Source organism: Tenrec ecaudatus, chromosome 8 (genome assembly GCF_050624435.1).
Source record: "Tenrec ecaudatus isolate mTenEca1 chromosome 8, mTenEca1.hap1, whole genome shotgun sequence".
Classification (NCBI taxonomy): domain Eukaryota; kingdom Metazoa; phylum Chordata; class Mammalia; order Afrosoricida; family Tenrecidae; genus Tenrec; species Tenrec ecaudatus.
In genome coordinates, this window is record NC_134537.1 from 57279418 (window position 1) to 57297873 (window position 18456).

Consider the following 18456-nt stretch of genomic DNA (forward strand, 5'->3'; position numbering starts at 1 on the left):
ACATTAAGTAAGCAAAAGGACATGAAAAACACAAGAAAGAAAGAAAAGATCAAAGTGGAAGTAAAAAAAGCTCTGAAACTTGCCTTTAGTTATAGAATAGCTAAAATGTTTGGAAGAAATGATAAAGGAGTTTAATAGTATTTCAAAGGACAGTTCAAGAAGACAAACTCAAATATTATAATGAAATGTGCAAAGACCTGGAATTCAAAAACCAAAAGAGAAGAACACATTCAGCATATCATAAACTGAAAAAAATTCAAGGGGTAAATAAATTAAGCTGGGACTAGTACTATTAAAAGATTCTATGGGCAAAATACTGAGTTATGCAAGCAGTATTGAAGGAAGATGGAAGGAATACACAGAGCCACTGTACCAAGAAGAACTAATGAATATCTCACCCTTTCAGAAAGTAGCATATGAGCAAGAACCAGTGGTCCTAAAGGAAGAAGTTCAAGCTGCACTGAAAGACATAGCCAGAACAAGCCTCTAGGAATTGATTCAATGCCAATTGAAATATTTCAACAAATTGATGAGGAACTTGAGGTACTCACTCATCTCTACCAATTTGGAAGTCAGTTACCTGACCAACTAACCAGAAGATAGTTATATTAGTACTCATTCCAAATAAGTGGAGGAAGGCTTATTAATAGCTTATGTGTATAAGTGATAAAACCAGTATGACATACAACTCAATGTAAATAAGACCAGAATTCTTAAAACTGGGCCAATAGGTAACATCATGATAAGTGAAGAAAAGTTTGATTGGATGCACAATCAATGCTCATGAAAACAGCAGTCAAGAAATCAAAAGATATATTGCTTTAGGGAAATCTGCTACACAAGACCTATTTAGATTACTGAAAAGCAAGGATGTTACTTTGAGGACGAAGATGTGCCTGACCCAAGCCGTGGTATTTGCAATTGCCCCTCATGCATGTGAAAAATGAACATTGAATAAAGAATACCAGAGAAGTACAATGCTTTTGAATGAGGTACCAAATGAGAGGAACACACTCAAGTAAATGGATTAGCATCATTGTTGGAACAGTGCAATCAAGCCTATGACCAATTGTGAGGATAGAGGGAGAGTGGGCAATGCTTCATTTTGTTGTGCATAAGATCTCTATGGGTTGAACTGACTTGACCAAACCTAACAATATAATGTTTTTGTTTTGTGTAAAGAGTTAACCGTTTTTAACGTGTAGTAAAGGAAAACAAAAGATGGGAAGATACTTTAAAATCTGATTAAGAGAAGGTATTATGGAGGCGCTCTTGTTTGATATGAAATAAAGTATAAATAGAAAAGTTGAGATAACTTACACATGGATTAAATCTCTAATGAATCTCCTCTGACCACAGGCCTGGGACGTGAATAGCCCAGCTTTCAGGAAGGATGCATTGGAAATTCTGGTCTCCTAGCTTCCAGAATCATAGAAACACAACTCCTCATAGCATAACCAATCGACAAGTAGGCAGTCATAATTTGGTGGAAGAGTCACTCTACTCAATGACTTAACCGCTGGAGAGTTTGGACACTGCATATCTTTTTTAGATAGTGGGATGCAGTCTCCCTTCGTCTGCTCTGCAGATCCAACCTTTCCAAATGAATTGTAGGTAATTCTAAGATTTAGATTTGTTTTATTGGAGGGACATCAGACAGGAAATATTAGCAAGTCCATTTGGTCACATGTTAAACTAAACCTCGCTCATACATTTCTATCTGCAATAAATCCTCCTATTGTCTAATTCTGTGTCTACCCCTCTTTAGTTTTGCCCTTGACTGTGAATTTTGGATATTAAGCCCTAACAATAACAATATCAAGGAAACATGAGAAAAATAAAGGTATTGCTATTAATGTACTCTGAATGATATAAATGGACTTGACATTGATTGTGCCATATTCTCAAAATAGGCCCATCAATTTGTGGAAAATCTGAGCTTCTAATTTGGTCACTGAGTTGGTAAATTAGAGAGCATAATTTTATGCCAGAAATTACTAAAATTAAAGCCAATGTTTTTTTTCAAGGAAATCTCAATATTTATTCTTAATATAAACATGTTACTCCATTTAAACATGCTATTGTTTCTTCACTGTTTTTTGTTTGATCTTATATGTGTGTGAGTTTAGACATCTCACATCTTTCTCCTAAGAGCAACTGGTAGATTTGAACCAGATCTAGCTTCCCCAGGGACCGTTTCGTGTGGACGGAGGTAAAACAGGGAAGCTTCTAAGAATTGCACGTGTGGCCTTGCAGAAGAACCAGACAAAGGGAAGTCCGAGGAAGAGAAGAGATTCCAACCCCAGTTAGCCGGTGGAAACTGCTACTTGGGTGGTGCTTGTCTGCTGTGCCAGCTGCCCCTCCTTTGGGATGCCAAACTTCAAACCTGGGAGAAAATTCTTCACAGCAACAGCCAACTTCACAGAGCCTAGAAAGGACATAGCTGCTCCATCCAATTCCTGTCACTCAATTGCACTCAATGGGCCCCTTCCTCATCCTCTGGGTAGCTGGGTATGCTCACTGGGCTGGAAACAAGTTGTGGGGAAGGTTCTTTATCAGACAGAATGAAACTGGGTGTAAGGGTATCTGTTAGGAAGGGTTCTCTAGAGAAACAAAATCAGAATGCTAATATATAGATATATAACATAAGAAATAAACAGCTAATTAATTTATATAGCAGTACAAATGGCTCCATGCAACTCATTCCCGTGAGACAGTTGTGAGACACTGGCAGTCCTTTAAGCCTTGAGGGCCGCAGGGTGATTAGCTGTAGAGAAATTCAGGCTATCTGGGCACAGACAGCAAACAGCAAGACAGGTCACCAAAAGTCAGCCAGATGACAGGGTCCAACAGTCCCCAGCTCAAGAGATATAAATTCCAATGGTGTGGCGAAGCAGATCTTGAAGGAACCTCAAATTACAGTGACACACTCCACAGGTTAGGTGTCCCACAGGTAGTCTAGCTTGCAAATTGAGGCAAAGAACAAGCAAGGCAGCCGCAACCCGGTCTGATGATCAAAGAGCAAGATACAAGAAAGGTGAGGCTTGCCGAGCCATTTATCCCTCCATCCTTCAATTAATCCCACGTTTTTATCAGCCACGTTGGCACAATAAACTAACCACCTCAGGGTACAATAGTGTGTGTGGTACTGCTGTGTATTAAAATACCAAGGTGTCCTGGGCCCAGTGACCTGTGGGGACTGTTTCTTCACATAGTGCTGGGGCAGGGCATTTGCCCTCTAGAGGGCCCTCTCCTGGTGTGATATTGACAACCATACCAACTTTCTGTTACAAAGCTGGGCTGTGTTCTAAGATCAGCAATAGTTATTGTTACCTCTTTCAGAGTTGATGGTTGACTCAATTACAGTTGGTTCTATGACCAACCCAGCACCAGAAGAATTGTTCATTGGTTACTGTGATTTTACCGTGTCCCTTTGCCTCTTCTGCTTCTACGTCTACCCCTGTTTTTCATAGAACTGCATCTACGTGCTGCATAACTCTGTTCCTCTGTAGGCAATAAACTTGTGTACTTCCCTCCCCTACCACCATCAAAAAGAAAGAAAGCATTTGGTTCAGGCACAAGTGACATCTTTACATTTCTGTACTTTAAAGAGATGTTTTGTGGCAGTTTTGCTCAGTTCAATATATCATTTGATTTCATATGAACAGCCTTAATGCAACATTTATTTTTATTCATCTTACAGTATTAGGAAATAAAGAAAAGCAAACACCGCATTAATAGGGATATGTCGAAGGCACATAAGAGCTAAGCAAAAGAGTTCAAAAATATTGTTAAGTATCTCTGAAGGGGTCGTAACACAATGTTTAGCAGTGTGAAATACTGTCTGGCCTGTACCATTCTCACAATAATTACTCTATTTGAGTCCAAATTAACAATTACCAAACTTGAATTTAACTGAGAATATAAAATAGATATCCACGAACCCATACCGATAAAAGGAAATTATTGAACACATAATTAAATTTTAAAAGGGAGAAGAGACAAATCTCCCAAAGCATTACAAATACTTTATAAACATTCTGTTCTCTGGGAAATGAAGTATAACTTTCTGTTTAGAGACTTCCTATTAAAGGAAAGGGCATGGGCAATGACTCCATAGTGTAAAAAAAAGACAGCTACCATCATAGTCAGAAGATTGAGGTCAATATCTTTGGTGAAAAGTCATGCTGTTATTATGGTCCCTTAATATATCATAAAATGACACTTTCCTCCTGTGGTCTTCATAATAAAGAAGAAAAAAAAACTTCAATTATAGTCAAATCTTGAGTGAAATATTTTAGATCGATAGATCCTCTTTGGAAGGATACTACGTAAAATAATTGGCAATTAAGTACTCTTTAAAATTACCTTGGTGATCAAAAACAAGCAAAGTCTGAAAAATTATCACAGCCAACATATTTCCAAAAGGAGACTGTATTAAATATAATATGATATGTTGGATAGGACACTGGAATAGAGTAGTGTTATTAGCTAAAAGTTAAAACATTTTGACAAATATCTGTTGTTATTGTTGTTTTTTCAGGTGCCATTGCATACATTCTGACTCATAGCGACCCTCTCCCCAAAAGAATGAAACATCTCAGTCCTGTTCTTCTGTTTGTGCTCATTGTTGCAGCCATTCTCAATTCATCTTATTGAGGACCTTCCTTGTTTTTGCTGTCCTTCCACCTTACCAAGAATGATGTCTTTCTTCAAGGACTGCTCTCTACTGATAACATGTCCAAAGTAGGTGAAACAAGAAGTCTGGCCATCCTTGCTTCTTAGGAGCATTCTGGCTGTTATGGGTGTTAGCAATAAGAACATACCACTATTGACTCCTTAATTGCAACAAATATACTATTCTCAAGTAAAATGTTAAATAATATGAAAAGTAGATGTGGATAAGTTTGTTATAAATCTGAAACTGTTTTACAATTAAGTTTATTGGAGTAATATTAAAAATGAGAAAGGAGCTGCTGAGTATAACAAGGATAGGGCATTTGTACAAATGTTATCCTAGTCACATATTAATGTGTCCAGATATTTTAATTAATTTTATAGAAATTCTCATGTGTATGAAAATGATGGAATGAAAATGGACTATGAAGACTTGTCAGGGTGGACTTTGGCTAGACACGAACTTCCGGAAGACATTCCAAAACAGAGTCCCACAGTCACTTTTTCAAAGTATTATGTAGGTTTGCTCACTATCCTTTCCTCTTCCCCAAATTTGCTGGACATGGACATTGGCAGGCATAGGTAAAAGGAAAGTGAGCAGTAATTAAATAGAAGTCTTCAGTCAATTTCTCAAAACATATTTGCTTCTTGGGATTTAGAATTTATTTGCCTCTCTTTTTCTTTCATTAAAATGATTGAGTTCTGTACCACACAGAAGTTAGTAACAGAGTGTGTTACTCTGGGTAAACTAGGGAAACTAATTCACAAAATTGCATATGTATAAGAGAGAGTTTTATATAAAGGGTAAGTGTAAATTCAGAATGCATCCTGACCCAGTGCTGTCCAAGCTCCTAAGTCCAACATTAGCCTATGTGTCCAACACCAATCTACAAAGTCCTCCTCAATCTCACAAAACACATGCAATGACATCAATTGCAGGAGGAAAGCCGAGTCAGAGAATGTGTAAACATCTCAGGTCTGCTCCAGCACCCAGCACTGCCTCGGGGTAGATCCATGTGGCTTCTCCTCCGAGATGTCTTGCAAGAAGTGTGGTTGCCAGCTGAAGCAGGGAACTGGCTAAGGCAGCGGCACCCTGGTCGGACAATCACAAAGCAAGAGACCCAAGAATTAGAAAGGCTAGGCTCACTGAGCAATTAATTCTCCGTCCTTTAATTAATTCCACATGTTTTTATTGGCCAGGTTGGCAAAATAAACCTTAAGTATCTCACAGAGGTAAAATGATTGTCATTAGTTCAGACCAAGAATGCTGATTGATTTACACAGGTAGATTAGATAATTACAGAAATAAGTTTAAAATACCACCTGTGTAACAATACACCCAGCTTTATATTTTTAAAACAAACTTCAGTGACATGACAAATACTGTCCCATCGCAATTCTTCATATCTAGGAAAATCACTTTCTCCATAAAGATTACATCTAAATTTCTGAAAATCTGCAAGAGTCAAAAAGAGAAAGAGAGAGGAATACACTTAATAATGTGAAGTTTCTGAGGCTAAATTGAAGGGTTTTTTTGGTTACCTGCTATCTGAAAGGTTCCCTTCTAAGAAAGGCCTCATAATATGATTTTTAAAATCAACCACTTATCGTTTGGAGCACAGGTCCTGCTCTGGCATACTTGGAGTCACCTGAATCAGCCAACTTGATGGTCAGTGGTTGAAAATGTTATATAAATATGTGATTCACCTAGGGACACTCGCATTCATCTTATTTTCATAAATTAATCCATGCAAAGATTATCACTAATGTTTTTTGTCTAAAAGATAGCTGAGGGGACTCTGTTTTTCCATACTCTTCTTGGATTTTTATAGTAGAGACACTATAAAAGCTACCTTAGTCAGGACTAAGAGGTAACTGAAACTGGAATAAAGTAAAATATTCTGAAAAGGCATATTTTATTTATCTATCTCCAGGCACCTGTAACTCATACCTTGAGCACTCCTCTAATCATAACAATCCTCCCTAAAGGAGCCAGAGGCCTACGAAATGTGGTCACTCATGTCATTTTTGAGTATTCAAGACTTGGAATCCATGTGCACCTGGTCCAGAGCCTTCATAATGGGTTGCTTTACTCTGGTTAGGACTCTTGGAAATATCTTGTTGTCAGTGTGCTCAACTCCAGACATTGGCAGTAGCTATGGGGCAGAGGGTGTACAGAGCATGGGTTTGACAATTAATAGCTTCACAAAGAGAGGTGAATGTGCTCAAGGTGAGTGAGGGAACCGAGGCTGGGGAAGAGGAAGGTACCCATTGTAACTACAGCCTCCACTGTGCTCCCAGGGAATCATTATTTTATTCTGAACTCTCGGGAAAGAATTGGCTTTCTATTACAGCACAGGTAACGGGAAATTTGAGAGTAGAAGGAGGTGTGATAGTAGTCTTCTTAATGATTTCCCCCGTATTCCAGAAAATTATAACATAATATATATAGTCTGCTGTGTTCGAATATTCAATCAGACCTAGTATTAAACATAATGTGCATGGGTTTATATGAATTTATGGGATGATAAATTATTATAAAATCATCCAATGATCATAATAACTATTTAAATTTGTAAGGAATGATTAGAGTAAATCTAACTTTGGTACCTGTCACCATTCTAGTTGTTTCGGGTGACTCTCTGCTCTTTGTTAAGAGAAGGCATCCTAGTATACATGGGTTGATATCAATTTCAGAATCAAATAAATTTATATTTCAAACAATAAATTGGATTTTTTAATTAACTGACAATTTAAACAAGGAAATTAGGCAGAACCTCAGTTTTTACAATTCTAATATGGAAATAAGAGTTAAGTGAAAGAATTAGAAATATTGGCATTCTTGACAGAGTAATGTCATTTACCAGCTTTGTAACTTGAAAAAAATCTAACCTCTAAAAGAGTCAGATTCCAGCTTTATTAATATAATAATAATAATATTACCAATTTTATAAATAACCATAAGAATTATGCATGTGTATGCATGGCATATGTTTATCACAATAATGGGCATATATCAGCCACCCACTGATTATCATTGACTCAATCCTGATTCGGCACCATGTGGCTTAGACAACATCTGTCTTTAATTTAGATACATCTAATAGAAATCTACACTTTTTTTCTTTTCTGATTGTGTCTAATTCATCTCACCCAAGAAATAAAATAGTTCTCATTTTCTAGGATGTCTAATTATCATATTTCAAATAAACTGTTGTTAATTTTTTAGGTGTTTTCTAGTCAGTTCCAGCTCATAGCAACCCTATTTACAATAAAAGAAAATACAGCCTGGTCCTGTGCCATCCTCTCAATTGTTATGTATTAGCCCATTTTGCAGTCAATGCGTCAACCCATCTTGTTGAGGATCTTCCTCTTTTTCACAGCTCCTCTATTTTACCAAGTAAAATGTCCTTTCCCGGGACTGGTCTCTCCTTACAAACATGTTCAATGCACAAGAGACAAAGTTTCAACATCTTTACTTCTAAGGAGCATTTGAGATATGCTTATTCCAAGACACATTTATTTGTCCTTAAGCAGTCCATGGTAATTTAATATTCCTTGCCAGCACCATGATTCAAATATATCCATTCTGCTTTGGTCTTCCTTATTCAATGTCCAACTTCCACTTGCATGTGAAGTTATTGGAAATACAATGGCTTGGGTCAGGCACACCTTAGTCTTCAAAGCTACTTGTAAAAGGCTTTAAAGAAGTTGTGTGCATCAGAGTTACCCAGTGCAATGCACCCTTTGATCTCTCCACTGTTGCTTCCATGAGTATTGATTGTGGATCCAAGGAAGACGAGCTCCTTGAAAAATTCTATCCTTTCTTCCTTTATCAGAATGCCACCTATTGGTGCCATTATGAGGATTTTGGTTTTTGCACTGCTTTAATCTGTACTGAAGGCTGCAATCTTTGATCTTCACCAGCAAGTACTTCAGCAGTCAAGGGTGTGCTGTCTCTGTTATCTGCATATTGAAGGCTGTTAATAAGCCTTTCCTCAATCCTGATACCACATTCCTGTTCATATAGCCAAGCTGCTCTGGTTACTTGTTCAGCATACAGACTGAATTAGTACAGTGAGAGGACAGAACCATCACATACACATTTCCTGGCTTTAAAACATGCAGTATTTCACTGTTCTCTTCTGCCAACTGCCTCTTGCTCCGTGGATAAGTCCCACTTGACCACAAGGAAGTGTTCTGGATTTCCCGTTCTTCTCGAGGCTATCCATAGTTTTTATGGTCCACACAGTCAAGTTCCTTTGCACAGTCAATAAAACACTAGTAAACATCTTTCCGGTGTTCTCTGCTTTTAGCCAAGCTCTATCTGACATCAGCAATGATATCCCTTTATCCACATCCTCTCCTGAATCTAGGCTGAATTTCTGGTAGCTCCAAGTTAATATACTACTGCAATTCTTTTAGATTATCTTCAGCAAAAGTTTACTTGCATGCACTATTAATCATATTGTTTTATAATTAGACCATTCTGTTGGGTCAGCTTTCTTTGAAATGGGTACAAATATGAGTACCATATGACAAACTGACAGATAATTGGTCAAAATAAACTATTACTCATGATTTTTGAAAAATAAATTCTATGCAATTATAATAGATTTATATGATCATTTTGCATGTGTAAAATATATTTATTTAGCATGCATGAATTACATTCATTTTTAATTATTATTTTAGAGTTTAAAATCAAGTCAATGTATTATATAATTTTTCTTTAAAAAAAAAACAGAGAAAGAATTGACGGGCTTTCCCTTGATCTGTTACTTCTCATCCATTCTCCTTTTTTCATAGTAGTTGAAGGAAATACGCATACTCTTGCATCTGTAATGGTACTATGAATTATTTAACCAAGGAATTACCATCAGAGGCATAGTAGAAAAAATTGTCCATAAATCTAGCAAAAATGCAAGTCAATCTATCACCAGACAAACATCATCATTAATTTTAATGAGTTCGGGGACTGAGCAGTGCAGCATGAGAAGAGCATGTCTACTTTTTCCAAGAGCCCTGGAAAGCATGAGGGATTTTTACTCATGCTCTTAATCCATCGCCGAGGTCCAATCAATATGAGAGGACTTCTCATCATCATTAATTGATTCAGAGGAAAGCCTCTTTGCTTTCACTTTGCATAGCAATAGTGAGAACCTAAACTGCAGATGGAATTTTACTATAACTTCTTAAATTAGATAAATCGAGAAACACAGCTACAAAATTAACTATTAAAGCCCTTACTCCCACCTACTGCACTATTCTGCAGATAATTTCTGTGAATGTGGTTGATGCCTAGTTCTTTATTTTTATAATCAATGGGTAAAATTAGGGTTAGTAGTCATGACACATTGTACATAGGACTAAAGGTAGTGTGGCCTGTAAGAACTGGGAAGCAGCACAAAGATCTTGCCTACTGTCCTAGCTCCTCCATTGGAAGATGTCCACATAATCTCCAGCACTTCACATGGCCTTCAATGTCTTAGTTTCTTTCTGTGCAAAACTTGCGATAACAATATCTGCAATCTTGTAGAGTTGTTGAGAGGATACACATCAGTAAATTAAGGTCAGTGTCTGATTTTAAGGTGCTGCTGCTATAAATTCATCAGATTATTAGAGAGGCATTGGCGATGATGGGGAAAACCCTGGGACAAGAGTCACTCAGGTCAACAAGATGTAGCTGTGGCTCGAACACAGAGTGATTTTGTCACAGAAAAGAAGTAAAAAACATTTTTTGGACCAGATGTTTGGAATGAAGTTGGACAATGTATTTGCTTGTTTTAATGTCACAGCAAATAATGTGGAGACGTAGTTTTCAAAATACAACTTGAAACTAGTATGCATTAGTTGGCGGTCTTCTAGATGAAGAAATAGGTGCATTTTCACATTTAAAAGTTGGGGGTTGCAAAATTCAGTGAATTCTTCTCATTTATTTAGTTTTATAGAACTCTTAAAGCTTTTCAAAGTTAAAAAATGTTTACTGAAGAATACATCTTGTTGTCTAGTAAAAGGCTCACCATCTCATTGCAGTTTTCCTGGTATTTACTTTAAATAGATTTTAATTTTTTGAAAGATCTGTAAACTCAAATGGATAATTGAAAGTCACCATTGTACAGCTTACAAGATAACACTGAGAGGCATTGTGGAATTTAAGGTAAATATATATGTAAATGTTACTTGAATATATAAAGATGGAAATTTTGTTCTTAGTCACACTCAGAAAAGCATTAAAATAAGGAAAGTGAAAGTGTGCATAAGCATGAATTATTTGCACATTTCTTCCTTGTTTTTTTTTTTTTAGGTAAATCAGGGTTTGTTTGTATTTTTGGTCACAAATACTCATATATTCTTTGTTCTTCCTTACTTACATATCTAATGAGTCCGCCTAGGCTGACTACTATGATCTCCAAATGCTCTATACAATATGGTTTATTCATGTTTCTCATTAGTGTAGAGTGCTGGTGGCACAGTCAGGTAAGTATTTTTCTACTAACCAGAGGTTGGTGGTCTGAACCCACAAAGTTGCTGCACTGTGGAAAAATGAGACAAACATCTTCTACGAAGATTTACAACCAAGGAGCAGTTTGACTTTGTGTTTGAGAGTTGCTATCAATTGAATTCCACTCAGTGGCAATGAGTTCACATAATATTGCAATGTGCACGGGAGCGGTGGTCACATACACTAGTCATCCATAGATCTACTGTTGCTTCCACCATCTTCGATCCCTTGGTGCTGTCCATAAGATCCTCTGCATATGGCAAAGGAGGGAAGAGGGAAGGTGGAAAGAATGGTGGGGGTTGCTTAAGAAGCCAGCGTAGAAGAGTTTTCATATAATCTTTATCCAAATTGGGAAAGTTTTTAAAGCTAAATAGAGCACTATTAATAATGCCAGGGCAACAGGGTTGAATAAGGACTATTTTGGGAATATATATATATATATATACACACACACAAACAACTATTTGGGGAAACTTTATATATTTTATATACTTTATGTGTGTGTGTGTGTGTGTTTACCTGTATCTAGATCCATATCTATATCTATAGATCAATGACATGGAATCACTGATGTTCATAGTGATCCCTTGCAGGTTTTTGAGACTGTTTATAAGAGTTAAAAGCCAGAGCTTTCTTCTTTTTTTTTTTAAAAAAATCATTTAATTGTGGGCTCATACAACTCTTATCACAATCTATCCATCCATCCATCCATCCATCCATCCATCCATCCATCCATCCATCCATCCATCCATCCATTGTGTCAAGCACATTTATACTCTTGTTGTCCTTATCATTCTCAAAACATTTGCTTTCTACTTGAGCCCTTGGTATCAACTCCTCATTTTCCCCTCCCTCTCCATCTCCCCTTCCTCATGAACCCTTGATAATTTATAAATTATTATTTTGTCATGTTTTACACTCTCTGATGTCTCCCTTTACCCACTTTTCTGAGGGATGGGGTTATATGTAGATCCTTGTGATCTGTTCCCCTTTTCTACCAACCTTTGCTCCACCCACCAGGCATTGCCACTCTCACCACTGGCCCTGAAGGGATATTCTGTTCTGGATTCCCTATGTTTCCATTTCCCATCTGAACTAGTGTACATCCTCTGGCTAGCTGGATTTGAGAGGTAGAATTGGGATCATGATAGTCGGGGGGATTTCGAATTGCTGACCATGTGGATTCCAGCCAATTACAAAACCCAGAATATATATCAAACGTGGAAATATTTGTCTTTCTCTTGTAGAGCTTCTAGTATTTTCAAACTGTGGACCTTGCAATTCACAGCCCAACATGTAAGCACTACGCCACCAGTTCTCCACAAAAACACTCTAAAAGCTACAATTAATAATACAATAGAACCTGCATTAACCTTGAAATATGAGGTCCTTAGACACCCTAAATTTGAATGGAACCCACCCTTGGGGATTAATGTTCAGCCAAACATTAAGACTACAAAGTGAGTAATACTAGGTAGGAATCTATTGCCCAGTATAGCCAGATGACATCAAAAGTGCAGCTATCCCTTCTGTTTGTACTCCTGCCTGAAAAAACAAATTAGAAGGAAAGAAGGAGCAATCGCAATGGGATATATTGATGGGGTTGCAACATATATCACAAAAAACAAAATATGTATACATCTTCAATGGAAGACATTTGCTTGGTAAACTTTCATACAAATAATAATAATTTATTTTTATAATATTTTGGGGGGCTCTTACAGCTCTTATCACAACCCATCCATCCATCCATTGTGTCAAGCACATTTGTACATGTGTTGCCATCATCATTCTCAAAACACTTTCTTTCTAGTTGAGCCTTTAGTATCAGCTCGTTTCCCCTCCTTCCCCTTCCCTCATGAACCGTTGATAATTTATAAATTATTATTTTTTCATGAAAATGACAGCTTTTTTTAAGGAAAGGGGAGACTGGAAATACAATCAAACTCTGGACCCTGAAAGTAGAGAAGGGGATTTTCTGAACGCAGCATTGCTAGTCCGCTGGTGAATTCGTCTGTACATGTGTTAGCAGCTGCCAAGTACAGAGCCAAGAAACCCAGTCTATGGAAGAAAAGAAGACAAGATTTGCTGAGTGACTATCTAAGATATCTATTTTGCTTAGTTATTTAATTTAATTTCCAAAACATGTTGTAGAATTATTCTTTTCATTATTATCACCAAAAATGTCCATTCATAAGGCTGAAAATATTAAAGCTACAAAATGTTAAGCATCTTGTCATGACATAACCAATAGAGAAACTGAGGCTCAAAACCAAATCCATCTGAATATATCTCATGCTCCTACCACTGTCTCAACTATCATTACAAGGAACTCACAATATCCAAACGGAGTTTGCTCTCCCGATGATTGAAAATGTGGTCTGATGAACAATTTAACAAACAACTTTTAGTCATTTGCTTATTGATTCTTCCACTGTTCTCGATAGTATGATAAGTACTAGTGAGCATAATTTTGGTAAGTTATTAATTTTAAAATTCAGGTAATTGCTTTCAGTTTACAACCTAGTGGAGAGTCATTCATAAAATAAATAGTTAATTTCTGATGATAAATACATTAGAGAGATGAAAGCAGATTATGAAAGAGTTGGCAACACATGTCTTATTCCTTATATGCGTAAGATTTGTCTTCCCTATTCAGACATTGAGTTTCTCTCAGATACATAATTTGTGTTTGCGGAACTTGGAAGCAGAGTTAGGATCATGAGTAATGGATATTAGTCAGCTGGCCTGGTATTGCTATATATTTACATATTTTTAAGAATGTCAGGATTTGCCATTTTAGCAGAATAGATACAAATATTAACTCACTCCATATATTAGGAACTGTAGATTCCTGTTTTCTCAGGCTTTTAAAATCTTGTTGCAGGTCCATTTACTGTTTTCCAGGAAAATACTCTATCTAAGTAAGCCTAATATTGGGAGAAATTGTAACAAGCCAACCAAGCAATTAGATGTATGTATGTAGAAATAGATATTATTCAATCGAATCATGCAATTATTTGGAATTTAAAATCTCAATCCAGCGGTTCCTGAACAGAATAAATATTAAGACAACACTTTTCAATAAACTATACTTCACTCTATCAGATATTCTATTGAATACAATAGAAAAAGCACCAGAATACAATTGATAAAAGTTCTATTTGTGAATTATATTTCCTAGAAATATTATGTTATTCCTCAGTTTTCTGACCTGTGTTTTTTTTAAGGGAGACTAAATTATAGGAAAAATAATCACAGGTGGATTATTACATGGCAGAATTGTTTCAGACATTCTCAACATGCAAATTCATTAACTCGGCTCACTATCCCATGAGGGAGGGGCTGCTGTTAGTCATTTTACATAGATATGGCAGCTGAAGTGCGGGAAGCTTAAGTACTTAATCAATGATGAAGTTGTTTCAACTTTAATAATCATATATAGTCTCTCTTGTCCCCAAAGTGTACAATTCCATTTGTTTTCCAAATTGAAAGTTAATGAATTTTATGAGGTATGTGTTGACATAAATAACGTTTACTTTCTTCCACAGATTGACAGACGTTAAAGCAATTATTTACTAATTCATAAAGTTTCAAATGCTTTTTTTAATATAAGCATTTTAAGTAAGATATAAGCAGTATAAGTAAAATATAAGCCTATTTGGGACTATGGAGATGGCGTCTTCTTGGTAGAAGAACAGATTATGAAAAGTTCCTGGAGGGGGACGTCACTGCCTCCAGGAGGGCAGCAGCACGTGGCGCCGGGTTGCGGGCGCCCTGGCCATCTGCACGCACGGAGGTGGTGGAGCACTCCGGGGTGAGCGCCCCGAAGTGCGGACAGGGCGCCCCAGCCGAGTCCCCAGGGGCAGCGCGGCGTGCAGATTGGACTCGAGGGCACTTCCTGGGTTCCGGAGGACAAAGGGCCACCCAACAGGGACCGCTCAGGACTGTGGACGCACTGAGCGGAAACTCACGCTTGCTTCTTGATTTGATGGCGTTGCAAGTGGAGAACTAGTGCAACACGTGGTGCAGAACCTGGCGTGGGACGTGGGCCAGGTTGAGCGGCGACAGTGTGTCAGGCACCGCCCATTTTCTCAACGGGATAGCGACACGGCCAAGGAGGTGCCGGCGTTTGGCGTTTTTGCCTTCCTGGTGTTCACGGTCGAAGAAATGATGCCTCATACCCAACATTTGAAAGGAGCACACGGCGAGAACTTCTTTCTCAAAGACAAAAAGAAAAAAGGCTACTGGCCTGTGAGGTGACAGTTCTTCATGACAGACAAGTTAATTTAAATGATCTTGCGAAGGAGTGAGGTGTTGCAAGTGGAAATTTGAGGTTTGCGAAGCGGCCATGCTGGAGAAACTGAAAGTTGGCCATGGCTGTGCTGCCCCACTGGCTCTCCTCTGCGATGGTGGAGACGTGAAATTTGTTCTCGATTCTGCCTTTCTCGAAGGTGGACACAAAAAGGTGTTCTTTCATGCCATGACCAACGCTGCGACCATGGGACGGAGCCCCGAAGACCTCCTCACGTTCGTGAAGCAAACAGGACATGACCCAATAGTAATAAACTTTGATAAAAACTAATACTCAAAAAACCCCAAATGCTCGTGTTCAGATTGGTTTCTAATTTACATCAAACATTAAAAGTGACGAGAGAACATTAGGTGCCCTTTGGTGACTCTCGCATGGGGGAGTAGTTCATCTTCAAGGAACTGATTTAGGAAGAGAATACATGGAGGCAGCTTTCGTGCTCAGCACACCCTCTGGTCTGCCTCCAACAGTGATTCGCAGGGGCAGTGGGTGATGCCACCCTGGGGGGGGGGTGCTGCTGATATCATTTGAAGAGGGGAGGCAACTGCCAAGCAGATACAAGATAAGGCTCCATCCTGGATTCTGGGCTAGAATACAAACTTTTGTTTTGTTTGGGGCCAGGGCAAGGCACAGGTAAATTTTCTGGGAAAGGGCCAGTATGTGAAATCAATTAGAAGTAATTCCTTAAATAATTTATACTATTTCTAATTACTAGCTGCTTTGTATCTCTCTGGGGTATTTCTTATACTTGAAAAATTACAAAACCGTGCATAAAATCATATACATGATAGTCTAGCTTTAGGTGAAAAACCAAAGGGAATATAAAAAGGCCAAACCCAGTGCCATCAAGTCAATTCAGATTCACAGGGACCCAACACAGGGTTTCAGAGGCTTTGAATCTTTATAGGAACAGATGGCCTGAGTGACTGGTGGGTTTGAACCATCAACCGTTGGGATTAGCAGCCCAACTCTTACTTGGCATCAGGGCCCCTTTAAGAGGAATATGGTAGTAGGGGAGTATTCATTGTTTAGTCATCATTTAGGAGGCTAAAGAGTCGTTTTACTTTTTATAAAACTTTAAATGGTACACAAAAGCTCTCCATAGTGTTTTTTAAAACTCTTCAGTGAAAAGCTAATATGTTGGATAACAAACCTTAAAAAAATTAAATGTGTGCTCGACACACAATGGATGTATTGATTGTGATAAGAGTTGTATGAGCCCCCAATAAAATGATTTTTTAAAAAGATAATAAAATAAAAAGTTCCTTGAAATAATTTAGTGTTATGTGTTTAAAATCTGAAAATATTCATTTTTTTCTCTTCTTGATTTTTTATAGGATGATACCAATAATTTGAAATAAGAGTAATGGCTAAATTAATTTCAGCCAAAGCTAGACTTATTATGCAGTCTCAGAAAATAATGTTCCTTTAAAAACCTTTAAGCTAGAAACTGATCATAATATAATGTTATGGATAAAAGCAATACATAAAATGAACATTAGTATGATTCAGGTATAATAAGGTATACATTAATAGGAACAAAGGAAATACAAAGCCTCAATGCAAACATAGCAAAGCATTAGTGTTCTTCTTTTTTAACTGAAAAGTAAGATCTTGATGTTTGCAGTTCTATTTCCCTTTCTCTGTTGCACGGACGCCCTGATGGTGCCGTGCTTCCAATACCTGAGTGCTAACAACGGAAAGACCAGTCATTCCTGCTCAGCAGTCCTCCGTGTGAGGAAATGTGGCAGTGGCTTCCGCAAAGATTTATGGCCTTGGAAACAGAGGGGAAATATTTTTTCTGTTCTATATTTTCCAAAGGGGAATTAACGGTTGGAGCAGATTAAACTGCAATTTGCTTTGTTGATTTGTTTGTTTGCTTCTTTTGCTGGTGGATTTTGAAGTCCTTAAAATTTCTACTATGTATTTTTTAATAAGTCTACCAATAGCATACTTGCTTTAATATTTATTAGATTAAATCAACCTTTATACTTTTGTAACATATGATAGTAATTTTCCTGGGTTTTATTTTGTTTTATTTCATTTAATCCTCCTTACCTCTGTGCATTCAATGGAATGAAAATCCAGCCCCTGATAACATCCACTGCTATATAAGCTATACAGTAACATCAGGATATCAGGAAACATGATTAATATCTCTGTCAATAAATGTGGATGATTAGATGGCTTCCTTTATTTTATTACCTTCTGCTCAGAACCCTGGCTTATTTCCCACTGGGGATTACCCTGGATAAAGGATCTTGATTCGCGTTTTTCAAGTATTTGTGTGAACACTCTGAACTTGACCCTTCTGGCAGCCACAGAGTGTGTAATGGGAACTGGGGGCAGTGAAAACTCCCCCATGTGGCATGGTATGTCTGTTCAGCTGCCTGCCCTTCCTTTGTTTAGTACTGCAGTTGGAAGGAGTGAGGGGGCAGGGCTAAGAACTGACAGAGAGCTTAAAGAAAGGTGAGTCAGGGGGGAGAACATGCCTCTGATTCATTCGAAGGGAATTGAGAGGCTTTCCCTTTCCCCTTGCTGTTGGTTCAGCACTATCCTGGCTAAACACCTCTTTCAAGTTCAATTTGTATTTTTGGCAATAACAAATCATAAAAACGATTCCATCTATTTTCTTCACCCCCATTTCTTTTCAGTAGCTATAGTGAGGGCTTCATTTTCTATATCTTATTGGATAAACATTCATTAATACACTCATATCCATCTCAATAATTTAAGCACGATTTCAGAAAGTATCTTATGATATAAGCAGACCATTTATGTGTACAAATGGTATTGTATAGGCACAATATCCAATTTAAATACATATTAATGACTTCAAGGTTACTGGCACAGATATCTATAACAAAAAGCAAACATGAAAGCAAACCCATAGACATACAGATTAATTTTACCATAACCTTGTGACTTCTGTGTGGTAGTAAAAACACAAGAATGAAAAAGA

General features: G+C 37.6%; 1 pseudogene; it reads left to right on the top strand.

Moving 5' to 3' along the window:
• Positions 1-15767, top strand: part of LOC142455406 (prolyl-tRNA synthetase associated domain-containing protein 1-like) — an 80666-nt pseudogene extending 64899 nt beyond the window's left edge.
• The last annotated feature ends 2689 nt before the right edge of the window (positions 15768-18456 follow it).